Source organism: Lissotriton helveticus, chromosome 11 (assembly GCF_964261635.1).
Source record: "Lissotriton helveticus chromosome 11, aLisHel1.1, whole genome shotgun sequence".
Lineage (NCBI taxonomy): Eukaryota > Metazoa > Chordata > Amphibia > Caudata > Salamandridae > Lissotriton > Lissotriton helveticus.
The window spans coordinates 538,580,527-538,601,373 of record NC_136072.1 but is presented as its reverse complement, the minus strand read 5'-3'; the positions used below and the strand labels follow the sequence as shown (position 1 = coordinate 538,601,373).

Sequence of the window (20,847 nt, the reverse complement as noted above, 5' to 3'; positions counted from 1 at the left end):
TCCCGGCCCTCAGTGAATTTCTATTGTCTCTGCCTAGTGGGGACCTTCTCATTGGTGGAGATTTTAACGCCACAATGGATGCCAGCATAGACAGACACCCAGTGAGGGCCTTGACACCCGGGGTCTCCCGCCTACAGGGCTTTACTGAAGCTTTGGGACTGATAGACGTATGGAGATATAAGCACCCAGTAGCAAAACAATACACCTTTCACTCTACTGTACACGACAGTTTATCCAGGATAGACTACTTCTTGGCTTCAGAGTCCAGTCTCTCGTGCATTGATAACATTATTATTGGACCTAGGGGTGTCTCCGACCACTCGCCAATAGTTTTAACATACTCCTCCCATCACACTTCCCACAAGCGTCTCTACCCAATTTATCCAGGTTATTTGCATGTCCCGCAAATACGGAAGGAACTTCATAGGACCACCAAACATTTCTTTGCTGAAAACGTAGCTTCAGTCAGTTCCCCAGCCGTTTTGTGGGAGGCCTATAAGACAGTCCTCCGGGGACAAGCTATTGCATCCATCCCCGGGTATAAACGCATGAAACGTCAGGACCTCGTAACACTGGACCAGGAGTTGCAAGCAGCAGACACTGACCACGCGACTGACCCATCTCCCGAATCGGCGCGCGCCCTTCATCTAAAGCAACAACAATACAGGGAACATCTCAGACAAGAAACCATGACCGCCCTCACGGCAACCAGACATAAAATTTATGACGTAGGTGACAAGGCGGGGAAGTTATTGGCCTGGCTTGACAGGAGGGAGCGGGGGGGCAGGACTATAGCACAACTACGTAGGCTGAGGGTCTTCTTACGTCAGACCCGGGGAAAATAGTAGACGCTCTAGCTGACCATACCCCTCATTCTCTGTCGCTACAGAGGCTGAGACCGTGAACTTTCTGCGCAACAGGGAACTGCCTGGCCTCGAACCGGAGGCTTCCACAGAGCTTGAGGAAGATCTTACAGTTGAGGAAGTGGGCATTGCGATTAAGGCGTTGCAATCCGAAAAGGCTCTGGGACCCAACGGGATCCCGCTGGAACTCTATAAATCTATGGCGCATGTTCTCTGCCCCCACTTACTTAATATGTATAATGACAGTTTGGGACAGGGTCTACTACCTTGGGACCAGAGAGTGGCCACGATTGTGGCTATTCTGAAACCAGGGAAGCCCCCGTCGGGGTGTCATTCATACCGCACAATATCGCTGCTCAACGCGGAGTCCAAAATATTAGCCAAAGTGATCGCTAACAGACTACAAGCGCACCTTCCCGACTTAATTCACCCAGACCAGTCCAGATTTATGCCAAACAGGAACACTGCACTTAATCTTAGATGCCTACATAGTGCACTGGCGCGGGACCTGTCGGAGTCATCAGCTGTCCTTTCCCTTGAAGCAAGAATGGCCTTTTACATGGTGGAAAGAACTTACCTTTTCGCAGTTCTTCCACGCTTGGGCTTCGGCCCTAAATTTTGTGCTTGGGTGTGACTCCTTTACACGGACCCAGTGGCATGCGTGGCGGTGAATGGTCGACTCTCGGACATTATACCGTTGACAAGAGGGACTCGACAGAGTTGCCCTCTATCGCCGCTTCTGTTCGCGCTAGTGTTGGAACCCTTGGCAGCGCAAGTTAGAGAGACCCCTCTTTTGCGAGGTATTACATGGGCGGAGGGTTGGGAAGACTGCATATCCCTCTATGCGGATGATATTCTGGTGTATCTCACGGACCCAGAAGGTGCTCTGCCGGTCTTATTTGAGATCTGCGACGCTTTTGGGGCAGTTTCGGGCTATACCCTAAACTGGTCTAAGTCAGTTCTGTACCTACTTAAGAGGCCTGTACCTCGGCTCCCCCCTCACTGTCCATTGGAGACGTCCCAAGAATCGTTCAAATATCTAGGTATACATATAACGAAAGACCCTGCAGCCTTCTTCTCCAAGAATCTGGCACCTCCCCTGGAGCGCCGGCGCAGAGAGGTGGCACATTGGGAATCACTACCCCTGAAGCTGCTGGGGAAGGCGGCTTTGTTCAAAATGATGGCCTTGCCCCGTTTTTTGTATGCGCTTGAAAACACGCCATTTCTGGTACCCTTGCGATATTTTAAACAAATAGCGGCGCTGGTGTCCACACTCCTTTGGGGCAGCAGACCGGCGCACATTGCACAGGCTAAATTGCACCACAGCTGGTACGACGGTGGCATCGCACTCCCTAATATACGCCTTTACTATTGGGCGGCACACCTCAAAGTTATAAATCAGTGGATACACGCCCCTCAAACGGACCCGGCATACAAGGCAGATAGGGGGCAGCTCGTAACGGACAATATCTTGGCGGCCTTATACAACAGGAGACGGGCGTAAACACTGGAGGGCCCAACGAAACACAAAGTCATGCTGTGGTACACAGCGCAGGCGCATTTTGGGTGGAAGGAGACCATCACCAAGCTCACTCCACTCTGGGACACGAAACAGCTAGGGTCACTTAGGAACAGCAGGGGTTTTGAGCACTGGGACAGCATAGGCATATGCACAGTGGGCGACCTGTGGGACAAGGGGACGGTCATCCCGTTTGATCAACTGAAGAGACACTACGAACTTGCACCTACAGAAACATTCCGTTACATACAAATCAGACACGCACTCCTGGCCGTACTACCTCAGAACGTGGACGTACCCGAGGCTTCTCCCTTAGAAGATAGATTGCTCACAGATGTTATGGCTAAACGCGCCACTTCTTTCACATACTGCAAGTTGATTAATAACCAATCAGACCCCACGACAGCTTTGAAGGATAGGTGGGAGAGGAACATTGGCGCCATGGATGAGACGGAATGGCAGGTAGCGCTTGCTTCACCCAGGGAGGTGGGAATTCCGGCCAGGCTGAGGCTCGTTCAGCTTAAAATCTTACATCGCGCTTATCTCATGAGAAGTACACTTCACAAAATAGGTAGGTCACAACATCGGTACTGCCGTAGGGGATGTGGAAATGAGGGATCCTTTTTCCATACGATCTGGGATTGTCCATTACTAACTGATTATTGGTGCAAGGTCCTACGAACGATGTCCCAGGCACTGAATATTTCATTATTGCCTGAACCACGAAGATGTCTCCTTAATGTTTGGGAACCCAACGACTTATCAAGGCATGGACAAACGTGGGCGACACTAGGCCTCATGGTAGCCAAACGGAACGTGGCGCAGAAGTGGGGAGCCACTGATCTGCCCTCGTTAGAGACTTGGTGTAGGGACATGGATACTACCATGATCACTGAAAGAGCTGTCTATATGAATCGGAAATGCCCCCGAAAGTGGACCAAAATATGGGCTGACTGGAATACTTACAGAGGGGACATCTGCGACCCCATTCCTGAACCTGGTGATGATAGCTCTGATGATGATTACGGGGATGCTTGATGGGATAGGGTGGGCGATGTGTTATTTAGATTACTTTTTGATCAGTGTGGGAGGGGCGGGGGATGATGAGACTCTATGTATCGAATGCTTATTGATTACTGTAATCTTGGAATTTATGTCTGCAAATTGTCTTTCCGATGATTGTTCTAAAATTAATAAAATGTTTTTTAAAATAAACAACAAAAAAAAAAAACTGAAGAGCTCAAACTCCAGGATCCTCATAGAAGGAACCGGCAAAAAGAACTGACCTAACTGTCACCTGTGGTGCATGATGGGAGCAGAGGGTCTCCTTGCAGGTCTTAAAGGCAAGGTACTCTAACCCTGGTGTCCGTTTTCTTTGTTTCATTATTGCTCTGCTATGCAGCCTACAGGCAACTGCCTGCAATTACAAGTTTTTCCTTGTTACAATAAAGGATTATTATATGACAACCTTTCAGTGCATGTCCTCTTTTCCTTTTGGTTTAGGAGGGTATTTTCTTACAATGCAAACCTATGTAATTTTGGCAATTTTGCCAGGTTGGAAACATTTTAGGCTGCATAGTTATCACATATATATATATATATATATATATATATATGTGACCAAGACCACGGACGTGGTCGAAACGTGTCATCTTTTCTGCCAAAAATAAACCAACCTTTGCTGCAACTGCTGTGGGCTCGCCTGAATTCCTTGTCTCCTGGAATCCTTTGTTTGCAATATATATATATATATTTTCTATATGCTCCGGGATCCCGCACATGGGCGGGGATTATTCACACATTATGACTATTAATGACTATCCTCTAGATGAGAATGTGATATTTTAAAGTATATGCAACACAGTAGTGATAACTAATACATGCTCCTATCTGCTTTTATGTAACAGCCGTGATGAAAAAAGCAGAGATAGAGGAACAGACTTTTTCAAGTGGCAATCAGAAATTAGGTGAAAAAATTTAGCCTAAGCACAACCCTGTCTCTAAGGAAAGACTGTGAAATGCTCATTCTGACTAAAGCATGCAAGTTACTCAGTGTACGGCAAAGTGATTATCAAAAAAAGAATAATATCTAGGAAAGAAAAAATGTAGCATTTTTTTAACAGTTGAAAATGGGGATACGCAAAATAGCAAACAACAACATATGTAGCACTTTAAAGGGCATTATATAAAACACTTCCCATTTAAATCAAAATATTTTCTTGGTGGAAGGTCTGAAAGCCTCCTTGACAATGTCCATCCATAAAGCCTGGTCACAATTTCAAATGGCCAAACTTTAAAATACCAGGAGTCACATTATCAAATTCAAACCCTTAAATTACAATAGATAATACTGCCTTCTGTCCCAGATACATGACCAGATGCTCCCTAAGTGGACATTTTTTACATCAGCATTAGGCTTCATTTCTAGTAGAAAATATGTGAAGTCAAGTTATTTGGTGTTTTCTTTTGCTGGCCAGTCTTCAGAAAATATGGTCTGAGAAGCAGTGGTTAGGTCCCCATTGATGATATCCCTCTAGATTTCAACAGGTGGTCAGCATTGATATTTTGTTCTCTGTCTGCATTAGCACCAGTGTGCTAAGTGCCATCTACCATAAGCACACAGATTTATTACAGTGTTTGCCCAGCTATCTGTTTGATGATACCATGGGCATAATGTGACCCACCTGAATGATTCCAGAAGTAAAGTGGTTATCCATGTTCCAAATGATCGGCAATGAGATTTTTGCATGGCATGTCCACTTGATCTAGACTAGCAAATTTGCAATATGTGCTTTCCATCTTTTTATCGCAACACCAGAAAATACTGAAACGCCATGAGGTAATTCTATGAAAGTTTTCACTTATTTAAAATAATTTTATTTACGTTTGAGATCATACATCATAACTCAAACACGAGTACATTGGTCAAAGTCATTTGATACATTTGCCTTATTAATTACATCAGCGTTATGGTCATCTGGGACATAGGTGATATGCAACATGGATGTATTTGTACAGTTCACCCTAAGGTATCTAACATACAATATAATGTAGAACTTTCTGGGTACCTTTATTTAGTGTCTATTCACCTTCAGTATTAGTGTTGTCTGCTTCTTGTGGCAGATAGTGTCTTAGAGGGCCCCATATGTCTCTGGGACAGGAACCTTGCTGCAGTAGCATGTCATAGTTCTCTGACTGTGTTTTACACTAGGCTAGGTCCTTCCCCCAGTCTTTGATTTCTGGAGATCTGCACCTGCCCCAGTACATGGCCACTCTCCACTTAGTGAACAGTAACACTAGAGCGTGAATTTACCCGAATGTTTTAGTTATATCTCCTGCATATCCCAACAGTGCCACTAACGGTGTCTTATGGAGTTGGTCTTCCAAAATGGTGTTCAATTTCCCATAGACCTCTTCCAAGTATTGATGTATTGCCGGGCACACCCAAACCACATGTAGAATAGCCGCCTCAGGGGCCCAGCATTTCTGACATCTAGAATCTGTCTCAAGCCCTCGCCTACATTGACTAAGCAGTGTGTGATATAGCCATTCTAAGTATTTAGCTGATATTGTTTGGGTTTAGACACAGCAATATGTCCAGATAGCGTCATCCACTTTGGCACCAATGTGACAACTCCAGCTCATCTGGACCTTATGCTGTATGTCTGCACTGTGTGAAAAAAGGGGAGTGTGGTCCTGGGATGCAGGGGAAGCTGGACCAGTTAAATGTGAACAATACAGAATTTGCTAGCCCCCACGGTAATAGTTAGAAAAAGATTTTTAAGAAACGCACAAACAAAGAAATTCTTCTGCTCGTGCAGGTATTTTATTTAAGCCTGTTTAAATTTTTTATCAAATTTGTTTTTTTCATGGAAGAGAAAGGTACTTATTTACCACATTTATACATATTTACAACAATTAACCGACAAACATATATACAAATATAAACAATTGTGGTGCAATCTTCTTTTACACAAGCTACGTCTTCACAAATATTAATTCTTTGTGAGATATTTCTCACTCGTGATTACCAAAGAATGAAAACAAGAAAAAGCAACCCAATTAATGCAAGGGGAAGATCAAAAACAATAAGTAATGTGATCAGAAATGAATTCCTGTTCCCTTTGTTTAAGTGCCGACGCGTTTCGAATCTGAAGATAAATAACAGATTCTCTTCAGGGCGCTTTCATTGGCGGTAATCTAAATAAAAATGTGAAAGAAGATCATTCAGTAACTAGAAGGGGACTTTCTAATGAAAAAATTCCCAAGAACCCCAGTGGCATATTTTCTGCCCAAAATACATAAAGACCTGTCTAATCCCCCGGGACGTCCAATAGTCTCGGGGTGCGATTCATGCCTTGAGCCCTTGTCCAAATACGTAGACTTCTTTTTGAAGCCATTTGTGACACAAGTCAAAGCGTATTTGAGAGATACATCAGATTTTTTTTAAAAAGTTGAAGGAACCTGTTTTGATCACACTACCCAATTGATGGTGACAATGGATGTCACCTCACTTTATACGCAGATCCCACAGGACGAGGCGTTGGAAGTGATAGAGCTCTACTTGGACTCAAGGGAAAGACCTCACAGGGTCCCTACGTCTTTTATTCTCAAACTAGCGGAAATTACACTAAAGAGGAATTATTTCCGTTTTAATGATGATTTCTTCATGCAAATTAAGGGCACCGCGATGGGGTGTCCTTATGCGCCTGAGATGGCCGTACTGTTTATGGCTGAGTACGAGAAAAAATACGTGGAATATAATAATCCCTTTAAACATCACATAATCCAATGGTACAGATATATCGACGATGTGTGGCTCCTGTGGCAGGGGAGCCACACTGAGTTGATTGACTTCCATAATTGGCTTAATGCTAGGCATAAGGATATCAAGTTTTCTGTAGATTCCAGCAATCAGAAAATGACGTTCTTGGATGTTGAAATAAAAAATGTAGATGGCAAACTAAGTTCCTCCTTGCACAAGAAAGCAACAGATAAAAATGCCATTCTCCATTACAAGAGTTCGCACCCAAGGAACCTAAGGGCAAATGTCCCATATGGACAACTTCTTCGCATTAGAAGAAACTGCTCAGAAATTGAACATTTTGACCACCATGGACAAACCTTCTGTGAAGAAATGCGACAAAGAGGTTATCCCAGTAAGTTGCTTAAACATTCTTACAAAAGAGCACGCTATACTCCGAGAGAGTGCCTTTTTGAGACTAAAGCCAAACGAGATCTAGAGAACCTGGTGTGCGTTACCACCTTCTGTGCAGAGACACATAATATAAGGCAAATGGTGCTTAAACATTGGCATCTCCTAGAAGAACTTGAAGTACCTTTTCCACGCCCGATCTTTGCGTATAGGAAAAACCAGAGCATTGGACAACAGATTGTCCGTGCAGACATAAGGATAACCAATCCCAAAAGCGATTTGTTATCTAAATGGGGCTTAAAACCGATTGAAGGTCACCATAGGTGTGGAAATTGTGTGGCGTGTGATTCCACCATCGAAGGTAACACTTTTCACTACGCAAACTTGAGTTGGCCACACACTGCCTTTTCAAACTGCAGGACAAAGAATGTAGTATACGCCATTGTTTGTTCCTGCCCAAAAGTGTACATAGGGAAAACGACCCAACAAGTTAATGCACGCATGACACAACATCGTTCACGGCTTAAAAATAAAATCCAGACGGCACCCCTAGTACAGCACTTCATTGAAAATAAACATGTGGATAATAACTTCCAGTGGACTGTGCTGTACAGTATGAATCAAATGAAACCGGGAATTAATGTAGAACAAGTGTTGCTCAAAAAGGAGGCCTACTTGATTTTAAAATTCAACAGTGCCCAAACAGGCTTGAATTCGTTGTCAGAGATTTCGAGACTTTGAAGCACTTGGAACCTCACTAAACGATTTTCAAACTACAGAGACCATAATGCTTAGCGGTAACTTGATATAGTGGAGTAGCCAATCCGCGGCTTTGGTATTGGTGGATGGTTGACAACGTTAGGAATTCATACGGAGTGGAAGGTGAGCGAGGAAGGAAGGGGAAAACACCGTTCTTCTTCTTTTTTTCCTTTTTTTAAAGTGATTTACTAGCTTCCTTAATCCACGCCGCAATATCTCATTGCAGATTTACAGAGCGAATTAAAACGCTGTTGAGTGTATCGTGTAGCATGCTGGATCACGGTTTCAGCCGATGATATTAACACAGCCGAATTTTACGAGGCCCGCGAAAAACAACAACTCTCTGTGCAGCAAAAGAAAACAGCGCAGGTATGTTGGGCTCTCGTGTAAAATAAGCATGAACGGACAGCAAAAGCGAAAAATAGGCTCTCATATGCGTAATTCCCCATACATTTCAGGTGTTTGAAATCCCTGTGCGAGTACGGAGGATATTTCCAACAAAATCCAGACATTAGAAAAAAAGGAAATTCCACGTTCCCAACACCAAAAGAGGTATGAACTTTGAGTTTGTCTGTCTGCTTCACAGACTGTCTTGCCGAGTGGCCAGAAATGTAAATAGTAAATATCCCTCACTTCATGCATTAGGTCCACAGTCACAGCAAAAGGACCCAAGGAGTCATAAGCTTCGTCACATACATTGGACCCGCGGGACCGCGTTGTTCATAGACTAAGGTAACAGGCAGTGTGACATCAGTCTTTTGTAAAAGGAGGTAAAAGTTTTTAGATCTAGTTACTGAATGATCTTCTTTCACATTTTTATTTAGATTACCGCCAATGAAAGCGCCCTGAAGAGAATCTGTTATTTATCTTCAGATTCGAAACGCGTCGGCACTTAAACAAAGGGAACAGGAATTCATTTCTGATCACATTACTTATTGTTTTTGATCTTCCCCTTGCATTAATTGGGTTGCTTTTTCTTGTTTTCATTCTTTGGTAATCACAAGTGAGAAATATCTCACAAAGAATTAATATTTGTGAAGACGTAGCTTGTGTAAAAGAAGATTGCACCACAATTGTTTATATTTGTATATATGTTTGTCGGTTAATTGTTGTAAATATGTATAAATGTGGTAAATAAGTACCTTTCTCTTCCATGAAAAAAACAAATTTGATAAAAAATTTAAACAGGCTTAAATAAAATACCTGCACGAGCAGAAGAATTTCTTTGTTTGTGCGTTTCTTAAAAATCTTTTTCTAACTATTACCGTGGGGGCTAGCAAATTCTGTATTGTTCACGTATGTCTGCACTGGGCATAGTCTGCATCACTGTGGCATGCATGCAGGATATCCATCTGGTGGTTAGGACTTGTGGTATCAGAAGTGTCAACAGTTTCCAGTCTTCAGGTTCAACAGGGTGCCCTGTATAGGCTCTCTAACTGATCTAGCCAGGCGACAATATGAGTAAATATCTAATGTATTGTAGGGCCGCAGTTCCTTATAGTCTTGCAGTGTAAGGAAAGAGCCTTCCATATACAAGTCCCACATAGTGCATATTTGCCTGTTAAACAGTCTTTTCCTGGCAGCAGGTTCACAGGTAACCTCCAACTGCAGATTATTCAATAAAGAGAGCCCAGGGGATAATATCTCATCTGTGCCAGTAATGGCAGCCAATCTCGACCAAGCCCATATGGTGAATTCCACTGGGTGCAATTCCCCTCTAGGCCTAGTGAGAGTTATAAGAAGCACCTTCTTCTTTGGGCATGGGCCCGCCAGGCCCCTTTTCATCTCATAGTGTGGTACTAGTCTAATATTATGAAACCAGCAGTGTGCATATTGCACTTGTGTCACAAGGTAGTAGATTTTGAAGTTTGGTGCTGAGAATATCCCTTCCTCATAGGCAACTGACAATCCTACCCATCCAAGAGAGTCACACCATCTGAGTGTCTAGTGTCCTAAAATAACTATGACTGAGTGGTATTGTTAGGATTTGGAAGAGGTAAAGCAGCTGAGGGAGGATCACCATTTTCATTTTACCTATCCTCCCAGCCAATAATATCGGCAGACGGTTCCATTTATCTATATTGGATATTATTTTCTCCATACACACCCCATAGTTACCAAGGAGCAAGATGTTGATTTCTCAATGGTACTGTATGCATGGTACCTGACTGGATCCACACTCCACAACATGGAGAAATCTGATGCCACTTCTCTTGTGTTTTCTGTTAGCTGTACCATAACTGAATTATCCCGGTTTATTGTGAGGCCTGACCATCTACCAAATATTATCATATCTCTGGTAATATGGTTAAGAAAGTCTCCTGGATACCCAACAAACAGCATGATGTCATTGGAATAGAGTCACACCAGGGTTCTATACCTCTCAAACTGAATTCCTCCCTCGCCATGGGTCTCCTGTAGGATACTTGTTAATCCTAGGCAAACCGAATCGGTGACAGAAGGCAGCCCTGGCCTGTATCCCATTGAATAGGTATGGGAGCAGACAACAGCTTGTTCACTCTCACTCTTGCAGTTGGTTGGGTATATAGTAGCCCGATCCACTGAACTATATCCCTCCCCTACACCATCCTCTCCAGAGTTGTGAATAGGAACGGCCAGGCCACTGAATCAAATGCCCTGGTGCCATCAAGGAAGACAGGCAAAGCTTCTATGTATGAGATTATGTGGTGCGTAATCATGAATAGGATCTATAGATTGTCGGCAGTGAACCTACCAGTGATGAACCCTGACTGGTTCACCAGTATCAGTCTGTGCATCAGGTGCAGTAGTATTGCTGCAATTATTTTTGCTAGGATTTTGTTACCTATGGTAATTAATGACAGTGGCCAGTATGAGTCACATTGGCTGGAAGGTTTGTCTGGTTTTAAGAGAGTGACTACTACCACCTCTTGCATTTGGTAGGGGGGCATCCCACCATCAGTGCAGTCTCATAGACCATGAATAACACTGGCGCAAGTTCTTAGTGAGCCTGGCACTACCTGGTGGCTTGTTATTTTTCAAGGACTTGATAGCACCACGGGTCTCTGGTACGGTGACTGCCAAACACAGATTCTTGAAATCAGCACCCTCCACCCATGCCAATTTATCCCTTTCTAGGTACCAATTAATAACTGCAACATCATGGGTGATGCCAGGCTCGTAGAGTTTAGTGTAGTACATTGTGATTTCTTGCATTATAGGGGCTGGTGTATATATAGCATGAACTTCGTAAACTTAAATTGAGACCAAGGTCGAGGTCATCCAATTGAGTAAAAGAAACTTCACCAGCCGATCCTGGCATGTCTCCCGTAATTGTATGTTTGTGCCACAGCATATTTACTAAGGAAATATATCTCTCTATCTGCCCCATCTCTATATTCTTGTAGCTTAGTGAACATAGTGTGCAATGTATCAGTGGTGTTCCAGGCATGGTATGAGGCCTGCAGGTTCTGAAGGTCTGCATCCGGTATATTAAAGACAATAAAGACTTCTTGCGGCATGTAACAGATGTTGCATGGCAAGAGGGTGATCAGATGATTGCGATGGACCTCAGGAGCCTATACACCTGCATAACACATCAACATGGTTTAGAGGCAGTTCACTTTTTTCTAAGAAACTGAGCACTGAAATACTCCAAGCACAGTGAGATGCTGATGGAATTTTTAAGGTTCTGCCTGCATAATAACATCTTTCTGTACCACGACCAATACTTTAAACAAGTATCTGGGACGACGATGGGCACCTGCTTCGCCCCCAGCTATGCAAATTTATTCGTGGGCTGGTGGGAGGAGCAGGTGGCCTGGTTGGAGGGTAACAGCATTTGGACCAAAAGGGTTGTGGCCTGGTACAGAGATATAGATGATATCTTTCTGGTATGGAAGGGGACGTCTGAAATGGCCAAGGAATATGTTCAAGTATTAAATAAGAACAACTTGAACCTTAATTTCAATGCTGAAATTAGTGACAAAACCGTGAACTTCATGGACTTGGAGGTTACTATTACTGAGAACAAAATCTGCACTAAACTGTACCGTAAACCCACTGCGGGCAATTCAATCTTGAATGCCCACAGTGGGCATCCTCCCAAACTAATCAATAGTATCCCTTATCGGGAACTATTACGTATTAAGAGGAACAATAGCAGGGAGGAGGATTTTAAAAAATATGCAGAAGAATGTATAGAGATTTAGAGCCAGGGGATATGGTGAGCAAGTATTGGAGGGAGCATTGAAAAGAGTAAATTTAATATCTAGAAACCAACTCTTTGAAGAGAAGGTGAGAAAGGAGAACCAGGATGGAGGTTTACGGATGATAACAACCTTCTCACAAGATTTTTTCCCCTGTGGGAAGTGTAAAGCTTGCGTGGGGAGCAGGAGAGTACTAACATCCCAGGTACCAGGGGTAAAGAAACCGAAAGGCTTTAGTAAGTTTGTTACATGCAGTACCCCATACACGGTGTATTGTCTTGTTTGCCCTTGTGGACTCCGGTACGTTGGGAGTACCATCCATCAGACCAAGATGCCGGGTCTTATAGCACGCAAGGGCAATCCAGAATGGAGACATGACATACCCGCTAGCTCGACATTTTAAAGGTAGTCATAATGGTTACAGATCTCTTTTAACTTTTTTTGCACTTGATCATGTACCGTTAAATCCCAGAGGAGGAGATAGGGTGAGTAGTCTGAGAAGATTAGGATCAAGGTATATCATTGACCTTCAGACTAAAGTACCTGGCGGCCTCAATTCCCATGAGGAACTGGCAGTGCATTTGGGAGAATAGGTGTGTTATTCTGTGGCCATGAAGTAATCTGAATTAGGACTTTATTTATTTGTAACCCCATGAAATTTCTGATAATGTTTTGAGTGGAGATATGATTATGCAAGATAAATGTTCCAATGAATGATGGGTACACTGAGGAAACATCGTGTAATGAATTATGATATAATTATCGCTTTGTAGGCCCATTCAGGGCAAGATTGAGGATGAAATGCACGGTTGGCAGATTTTATATTTATCGAATGTTGCACAAATACGTTTATGACTATTAATGTTGGCCCACTTGTGTGCGGTATTTGAGTCAACTCCGATACAATGTACTGTGTATTTATGCAGGTATATTTATGCATTTGGGAAACTGTGCGGTTAAAATTATGAGAAGCGTTTCATGCACATTACAAGATGTCTGCCATTGTAGGCAGCAATGCCTTTCTCAGTGTTGATGAAAATGTGACTGACATAAAAGAGGGCCGTTTCAGGCGTGCCATGTTACCATCGATAAAGGCGTTTGCCGAAATGCGTCTGGTTACCGTGAGTCCGTAAAATAAATGCTTTGAACTCGCCCTCGAGAGTGCTTTCTTTGTGTACAAGGATTAACACGGAGGTAGGAGCAGCGATAATTGAGGGCGCACCACCCGCACGGGAGTGTACGAAGGAGGTGAAACTAGGAAGATATATATATATATATATATCAAATCCACCAAAATTCCTTGGAACAAGAAAATCACCGCACACCAAGGGAGTCGTCCTATTAATGGCTTTTTATTTCAATCTTGCAATTTCTCACCACTAGCCACCACTAACGCGTTTCAACCAACAATAGGTCTAGCTCACAGTATGTAAACATATGCCTGCATATACATAAAATGCATACATATATATGTTCGTCAAAAAAAGCCACCTTAGTGGACGGTGGGTAGGGATAAAATAATTTCACATGCAACATTACTAAAGATCAGTGGTTTGAACAAGAAACGGTGCATAGAATACTGGCAGTATTAACAAAGGGAAAAAAAAATATGCATAGATATATTTAAGAAACATATACTGCATCCAAAACATCAGCTAATAAAACCTCTCTTGAAAGAGGCTTACCATAACAAAATAGGTTTCTTAACACTGCCTGTCCCACGGATGCGTCAGCACGTTGTGATGACTCCAGGCAGTAATGCAGCGTAAACGTGTGCGTCGTTTTTACACGTCGCAGCTCTGCAGATTTTCTCAAGTGGCACTCCGGCAAATAGAGCAGTTGATGCTGACATAGTTCTAGTGGAGTGTGCTCTGACAGTTCTTGACAATGGCTTGCCAGCCTTGTCATGGCAACATTGTACTACGCTCGCTATCCACCTGGCTATGGTTGCTTTAGAGACTGCAATGCCCTGACAGCTTTGACCATAAGCCATGAATAGCTGATTTGATTTTCGTATGTATTTAGTCCTTTGTAAATAAAATTTCAGACATCTCTTCAGGTCTAGAGTATGAAGTACTCTTTCTGCCGGTGTGGAAGGGTTAGGGAAGAACATTCTCAGAATGACTGGCTCATTCAAATCGAATTGTTGAAGGAACTTTTGGGATGAATTTATGGTTTGTCCTCAGATTGACCATTTGATCAGTGAAGCGCAAGAAAGGATGGGATAAGGTAAAATCCTGTATTTCACTAACGCTTCTTGTTGAAGTGGGTGCTAGAAGAAGAGCAACTTCAATTCTGCCTTTTGAATGGGCTCGAATGGCTGTTTTAGCAATTGAGAAAACACCACATTAGGTGGTGGGGTGGCGCTCTGATGGGCGGGAAAGCTCTAAACAGTCCTTTCATAAATTGCTTTACGACTCTTGAGGACCTTAAGGGTGGAGTATGTGGCTATCTCCTGTATCTTGATATAGCAGCCAGATGAACTCTAACTGACGAGTGTGCAAGACCAGACTTTGCTAAAGAAAGAAAATAAGTTAGTACTTCTTCTGGAGCAGAGAGAAAGGGATGTACTTCATTGCGTTTGCACCAGAAACAAAAATGCTTCCACTTAAGTCTGCAAGTCTTTTTGGTACTGTCAGCCCTAGACTTGCCAATAATGTCTTTGCAGTCATGCAGAATGTTCACATTTCTAAATTCGAAGAATTCAGGAGCCACGCATGCAGTTGCAGAGAAGCTGGTCTGGGTGACACACTTGGCCTTTGTTCTTGGTCAACAGCCTTTGTGTTGGCAATAGGCGGTTGGGCTGAGCTTCCGACAGGAGGAGGAGTTCCGTGTACCAGTGTTGTCTGGGCCACCTGGGGGCTATCAGCAGAATGCAGCAGTGTTCCCATTTCATCTTCATGAGGACCCTGGGTATCAGAGGAATCGGGGGGAAGCGTATGCATAGATCCCTGACTAACGCATCACAAGAGCATTCCCTCGTGAGTTTGGGAGAGGGAATCTGCTTGTGAAGAATCAGCATTTGGAGTTGATGTGGGTCGCAAACAGGTCTAGCGCTGGTTTTCCCCAGATTGCAAATATCTTGTCCTGCTGTTCTTGTTCCAGCTCCCATTCGTGGCAGCTGTCGTTCATTCTACTCAGTGCATCCGCTAAGGTATTCCTGAGACCAGGGACATGTTCCGCTATCAAGGAAATTCGGTGGAGCATCAGCCAGTTCCACAACTGCTGTGTGTCCTGTGACAGAGTCAGAGATTTTGTGCCTCCTTGTTTGTTGATATAAAACATGCTTGTGGTGTTGTCCGTCCGGATCAACACTGACGGCCCTTTTATTCGAGGAAGGAAAGCCCGAAGAGATAGGAAAATGGCTTTCAATTCCAATCTGTTTATGTGCATTTGCCGCTGAGCCAAGGACCACTTCCTTTGTCCTTTCAGGTCTTGTAAGTTTCCTCCCCAGCCTTCTATAGAAGCATCTGTTGTTACTATGTAATGTGGGATGACTGGAGGAAAAGACTGGCCTTGGGACAGATGTGATTTTTGAGTCCACCACCGTAGAGCCTCTTTCTTCTGAGCAGTGACGTTGACCACGTCGTCGGATGAACTTGTGGTTTGAATCCATTGACGTTGTAGTTCCTCTTGAAGAGGCTTCATGAGCAAGCGAGTCAGCGGCACGAGATCTATTGCAGAAGAAAGCATTCCCAATAGAGATTTGTACACTCCTACAGAAACAAACTTTTTTCTGAACAGTTTGAGTGCTAATGGTTACAACCTTTGTTGTCATTCCTGGGAAAGAAAAGCATTGTTCTGGATGGTGTCCAATCTGGCACCCAGAAATGTCGTTATCCGGTTTGGTAGGAGCGAAGACGTTCGGAAATTGTCAAAGAGACCCAATTTGTAAAAAAGAGTGAGGCAATCGTTTGTTGCATTTTTGCACCAGGCGAGAAGATGGAGCCTTTAGCAGCCAGTCGTCGAGGTAAGGGAATACCTGATGACCTCTGCTTCGCAAGGCTGCTGCCACTGGAGCTAAAATGTTTGTGAAAGTCTGTGGAGCTGATGTTAGGCCGAATGGAAGGACTCTAAATTTATAGTGGGTACCAGCCACTGTGAACCGCAGGAATTTCCTGTGCTTCAGATGAATGGGGACATGAAAGTATGCATCCTCGAGATCCAATGCTGTCATGAAATCGCCACTGTTGAGGCGTCGTAGGATGTCTGAAAGTGTGACCATCCTGAATGTGTGACTCTTTAGGAAATTGATCAATTTTCTTAGGTCTAGGATAGGCCTCCACTCTCCTGACTTTTTGCGAATAAGAAAGAAGCGGGAGTAGAAGCCCTTCCTTCTCTGGAAAAAAGGGACCCTTTCTATTGCCCCTTTTTGAAGCATGATCCTTGCTTCGTTATTGAGTAAGTGAAGGCAAGGGGGGTGCAATCCCCTGGGAGGGGTTTTGGGAGGTCTTTGAATGAATTTCAAAGTGCCATAAGAGATGAGATTCAGGACCCACTTGTCTGAAGTGATGTCCTGCCACGGGCTGATATGTTCGGAGGTTTTCGCACCATTCAGGGGAAAGGAAAAACAGCTGGTACCCTGCTGCAATCACTGTTTGTGGCCGGAGTCACAGCCTTGAGATCTTGGCTTTTGTCTGGCGCCTTGTCTAGAGAGACCAGGTGTAGTCACTTGACAGTAGGATTGCAGCTGATATCCCTATCGATATTGCGGCTGGTAGATTTAGTAGGATTGGGAGCGCTGGTAATTCCCTTTATAATTTGAGAAACCTCTACCGCATCCTCCCCGAAAGGGCACCTTGCGGTACTGAAGGGTTCCAAGTGCCCTAGTAGTATCAATATCTTTTGTAATGTCGGTAAGCGCCTCATCAATATGGTTGCCAAAGATTTTGGTCTGAACTTCTGGGCAGAAATTTGTTGCTTTTAAATACCCTTGTCACCTTAAAACGGCAGCACCAGCTAACTGCCGGAAACCAGCTGTGGAAATGTCCATAGCAATGTCAATTATTTCTGACCCAGCTCTTTCTCCTTCTCTGACAATTTTAAGAAACTCCTCTTTACTATCTTCCGGGATTACATCCTTCATCGTACCGGTATCGAACCACATTTGCCTATCATAAGGGGCTAAAATGGTCAAGGCATTAGCAGCCCTAACTGAGACTGCTGCCATTGATGAAAAACTCTTTCCGATTAAATCAAGGCGCCGACCCTCCTTGTCTGGTGGAGAAATGACAGGTGTAGACGGATTTTTTGATCGTCTCTGTGCTGCCTGAGAGATTACAGAGTCAGGCTTGGGGTGACTTATTAGACACGCAGGAGAACCCTCAGGGGCTCTATATTTTGTGTCCAACCTTGGTAACACAGGAACCACGGAAGCAGATGCCTTCATGACTTTGATTCCTTCCTGCCAAATTTAATCAATGATGGGTATTGATCTGACCGTCTTTCTTGCTTGGTCTTTAAAATCATAGAGGAAACAGTCCAAGTGATGCACAATTGTTGGCAGATGAAATCTGTTAGCGGCTTACGGAATCCTCCGATAACCTCCGGAGGCGAGTCTGAAGGATGATGAGGTGGCAGGGATGGCGTTGGTGCTATGTAGTCATCCCACTCATCAGTGGGTGGAGGACGGTCTGGTATCTCTCCTTCTTCCTGCTCATCTTCAGATGTAGTAGGGTCTTCTCTGGGAGGAAGAGGAGTCATGGGACATGGTGCCCACCCAGGCATGGCAGGAGGTGGAGGTAGCGGTGTTTGAGGAGCTACCTGCAGAGTTGGAGGAGCTACGATATTATCCTCTTGAGGAGGAAACCTTCTTTTATAATCCGCCAACATATTCTAAAGGTCTAGAATTAATGCTGGAAAAAATTGTGCAGGCTGCTGCCTAGGCTGCTCGAAATATTTCTATTGCTGATATTGAGCAGGAGGAGCCGGATAATGCTGATAATACTGCTCTTCATCATCATAATCATCATACTTCTCTTGATACTTAACATTCAGCTCAGAAGGACTATGTGCCGCTCGAAACTTGCCTTCGTCCTCATCTGAATCCTCTACATCGAAAAGATGGCTGGGAGGTAGCAGGGAAATCTTTGGTGTCCTGAATTGACTTTGCGCAGATTGCTGGAACAGGGTTAAAGGAGCTGCATAAAAAACTGGATTTTTTAGGTAGGTGCCATCGTCGACAGAGAAATTCTCGTCAACGGTTAACCAGTGATAGTCAACGGTATTGCCACAGCTGGTAGGATTGTCATCACTGGAACAGTTTCAGTCGACGACGGTGTCGTCGTCAACAATGGTATTGTGGTCAACGGATTCTTCGCCGGCTGTCTCGTCGCCGACGATGGTGTCATTGTTGATGTCTTCGCCGACGAAGGCTTCATCAACAGGCTCGCCGATGATGAGGTCTTCACTCTCATCGACGGTGTAGTCGTGGATGATAAAGGCAACGTTGACAGAATGGATCCATTTATACTTGCCGTCGACATGGTTAATGCCGTCGACGATTACGACGACGAGAGAGTCACAGTAATCGTCATCGAAGTAGACACTGGCGTCAACACTGAACTTGACGCCGGAAAAGATTTGTGGCTAGTTTTACCTTTGGAATGTCTGGATGACTCTGGGTTTTTCTTTGATGTTCCTGGAGACTGAGGGGATCCAGTCTCTGAGGAGAGCTTTGGCTGTTTCTCCTGTTTAAGAGATTCCTTGGTCCAATCACCGGCTAGACACTACATTTGTATATCCATCACATTTGGCATCCAAGCGCTCTGATTTATGGGCTCCGGTCATTTTATTCATTGACGCTCATGCTAGATGCTTTACTATCCCTAGACCTCTGCAGCAAGAAGTTACTAAACCTCCATGACTTCCTTTGTGTTAATTTATATTTCTATTTATACCTTCTTTTGTACAATATTGCTTATGTTATCACTATTTTTGATTGTATTTGCATTTCTTATTTGTTATGTTTATACTCTCTTTATTTTCTAAACCCACTTGTTACATTGTATATGAACCTACTGCCTTCATTGTTTTTATATTCTGCACATTGTTGTAATTCTTTTGTCCTAATAAACTTTTTCTGAACTTAAAAGAGATTCCTTGGTCACATGAGAGACTTTAGAATGCTTATTTCTCTCTTCAAATTGACCCTCAGGCGATCTGGGCCTCTTGTGTGACATAGAGTATGTGTCGCTATTCACATCAGAGGAAGCAGACTGCTTCTTTTATAGCCATATTAGAAGTATTCCTTCTCTATCCCTCAGGGTCTTGGTTGAGAAGGTGCGGCATATCTTACATTGTTTTGTCTCATGGCTGGGATAGAGACAATAAATACAATACTTGTGTGCATCGCCCACATGCACTCTCTTCTTCCAACAGGATTTACAGGATCTAAATAAACCTTTTTGATCAGACATACTTCTTAAAGAAATCTGAATTAGACTTTTCTGCGAAAACTGAAGAAACTGAGCAGAGCTCAGGGAGACTCCCTTACACAACGAAGTGCGGTGAAAATCTGAGGGACTCAGCCTCTCTTGGGAAGGTTCTAGAGGGTGCTAGCTGCTGATTGGTTAGGTTTCCAGTTTGGTCCTTTTTTGTAAAAGGAGACTAATAGGCTATAGAGTATATGGTTGCTACCATAATAGCCTATGGAAATACACTATTTACTACTTTGTAATTTATGTACCGTGGGACTCCCACTACGACGACGGGGAATGATTCAGGTATGTGAATCTATGAAAGATACTCCAATACTGGATAATGAGAAATGTAACTCTTTAGGCATGGTACAGCATCTCAGTAGTTGCCCAGATAGGAAGGATTTCTTGAAAAGATGGGGTTTCAGTCCCTGGTGGAAGTGAAGGATTGAGCCTGACCAATCTGGACTGAGATAGTGCTCCATCTCAAAGGGGAATATCAGGTCTAGCACATCATTTTCTTCTTCCTGAATTTTCTGATTTTTAAGTCCTAAACTTTGTTCTCTAGGTATGATGAGGTGCCACAGTGAATTGTCTTGTTGAGTGCAGCTTACGTGTCTTACAATTTCATACCTTGTGGTTTGGGGACAACATTTGGCACATTGTTCAAGGTTGCTATTTATTGTAATCTTCCTGTTGCATGTGTGTAAACTGAACTGTGTTTCCGCAGTACTGAATATCCAGTGTCCTATTGTAAACTATTTGACTTGCATGGATGACAGAAAACCAAAGACTGATGTACATGATTATATCTCTTCAGTAAAGTGAATATTGAGTGAAGATGCCAAGAATAAGAAACACTAATGGACAAAAAACTTTGTGAATAAGAGATGTAGTCAGCTACCACAGATAGAATCAACCTCCTAGAACTTCACATCCCCATAGA

The 20,847-nt window shown here is 43.6% G+C and overlaps 1 protein-coding gene across 3 annotated transcripts in view; it reads right to left on the bottom strand.

Annotated features, from left to right (window-relative positions):
- Nucleotides 1-20,847, bottom strand: part of ANK1 (ankyrin 1) — a 1,318,767-nt gene that overhangs the window by 477,261 nt on the left and 820,659 nt on the right. The window lies entirely within an intron of this gene.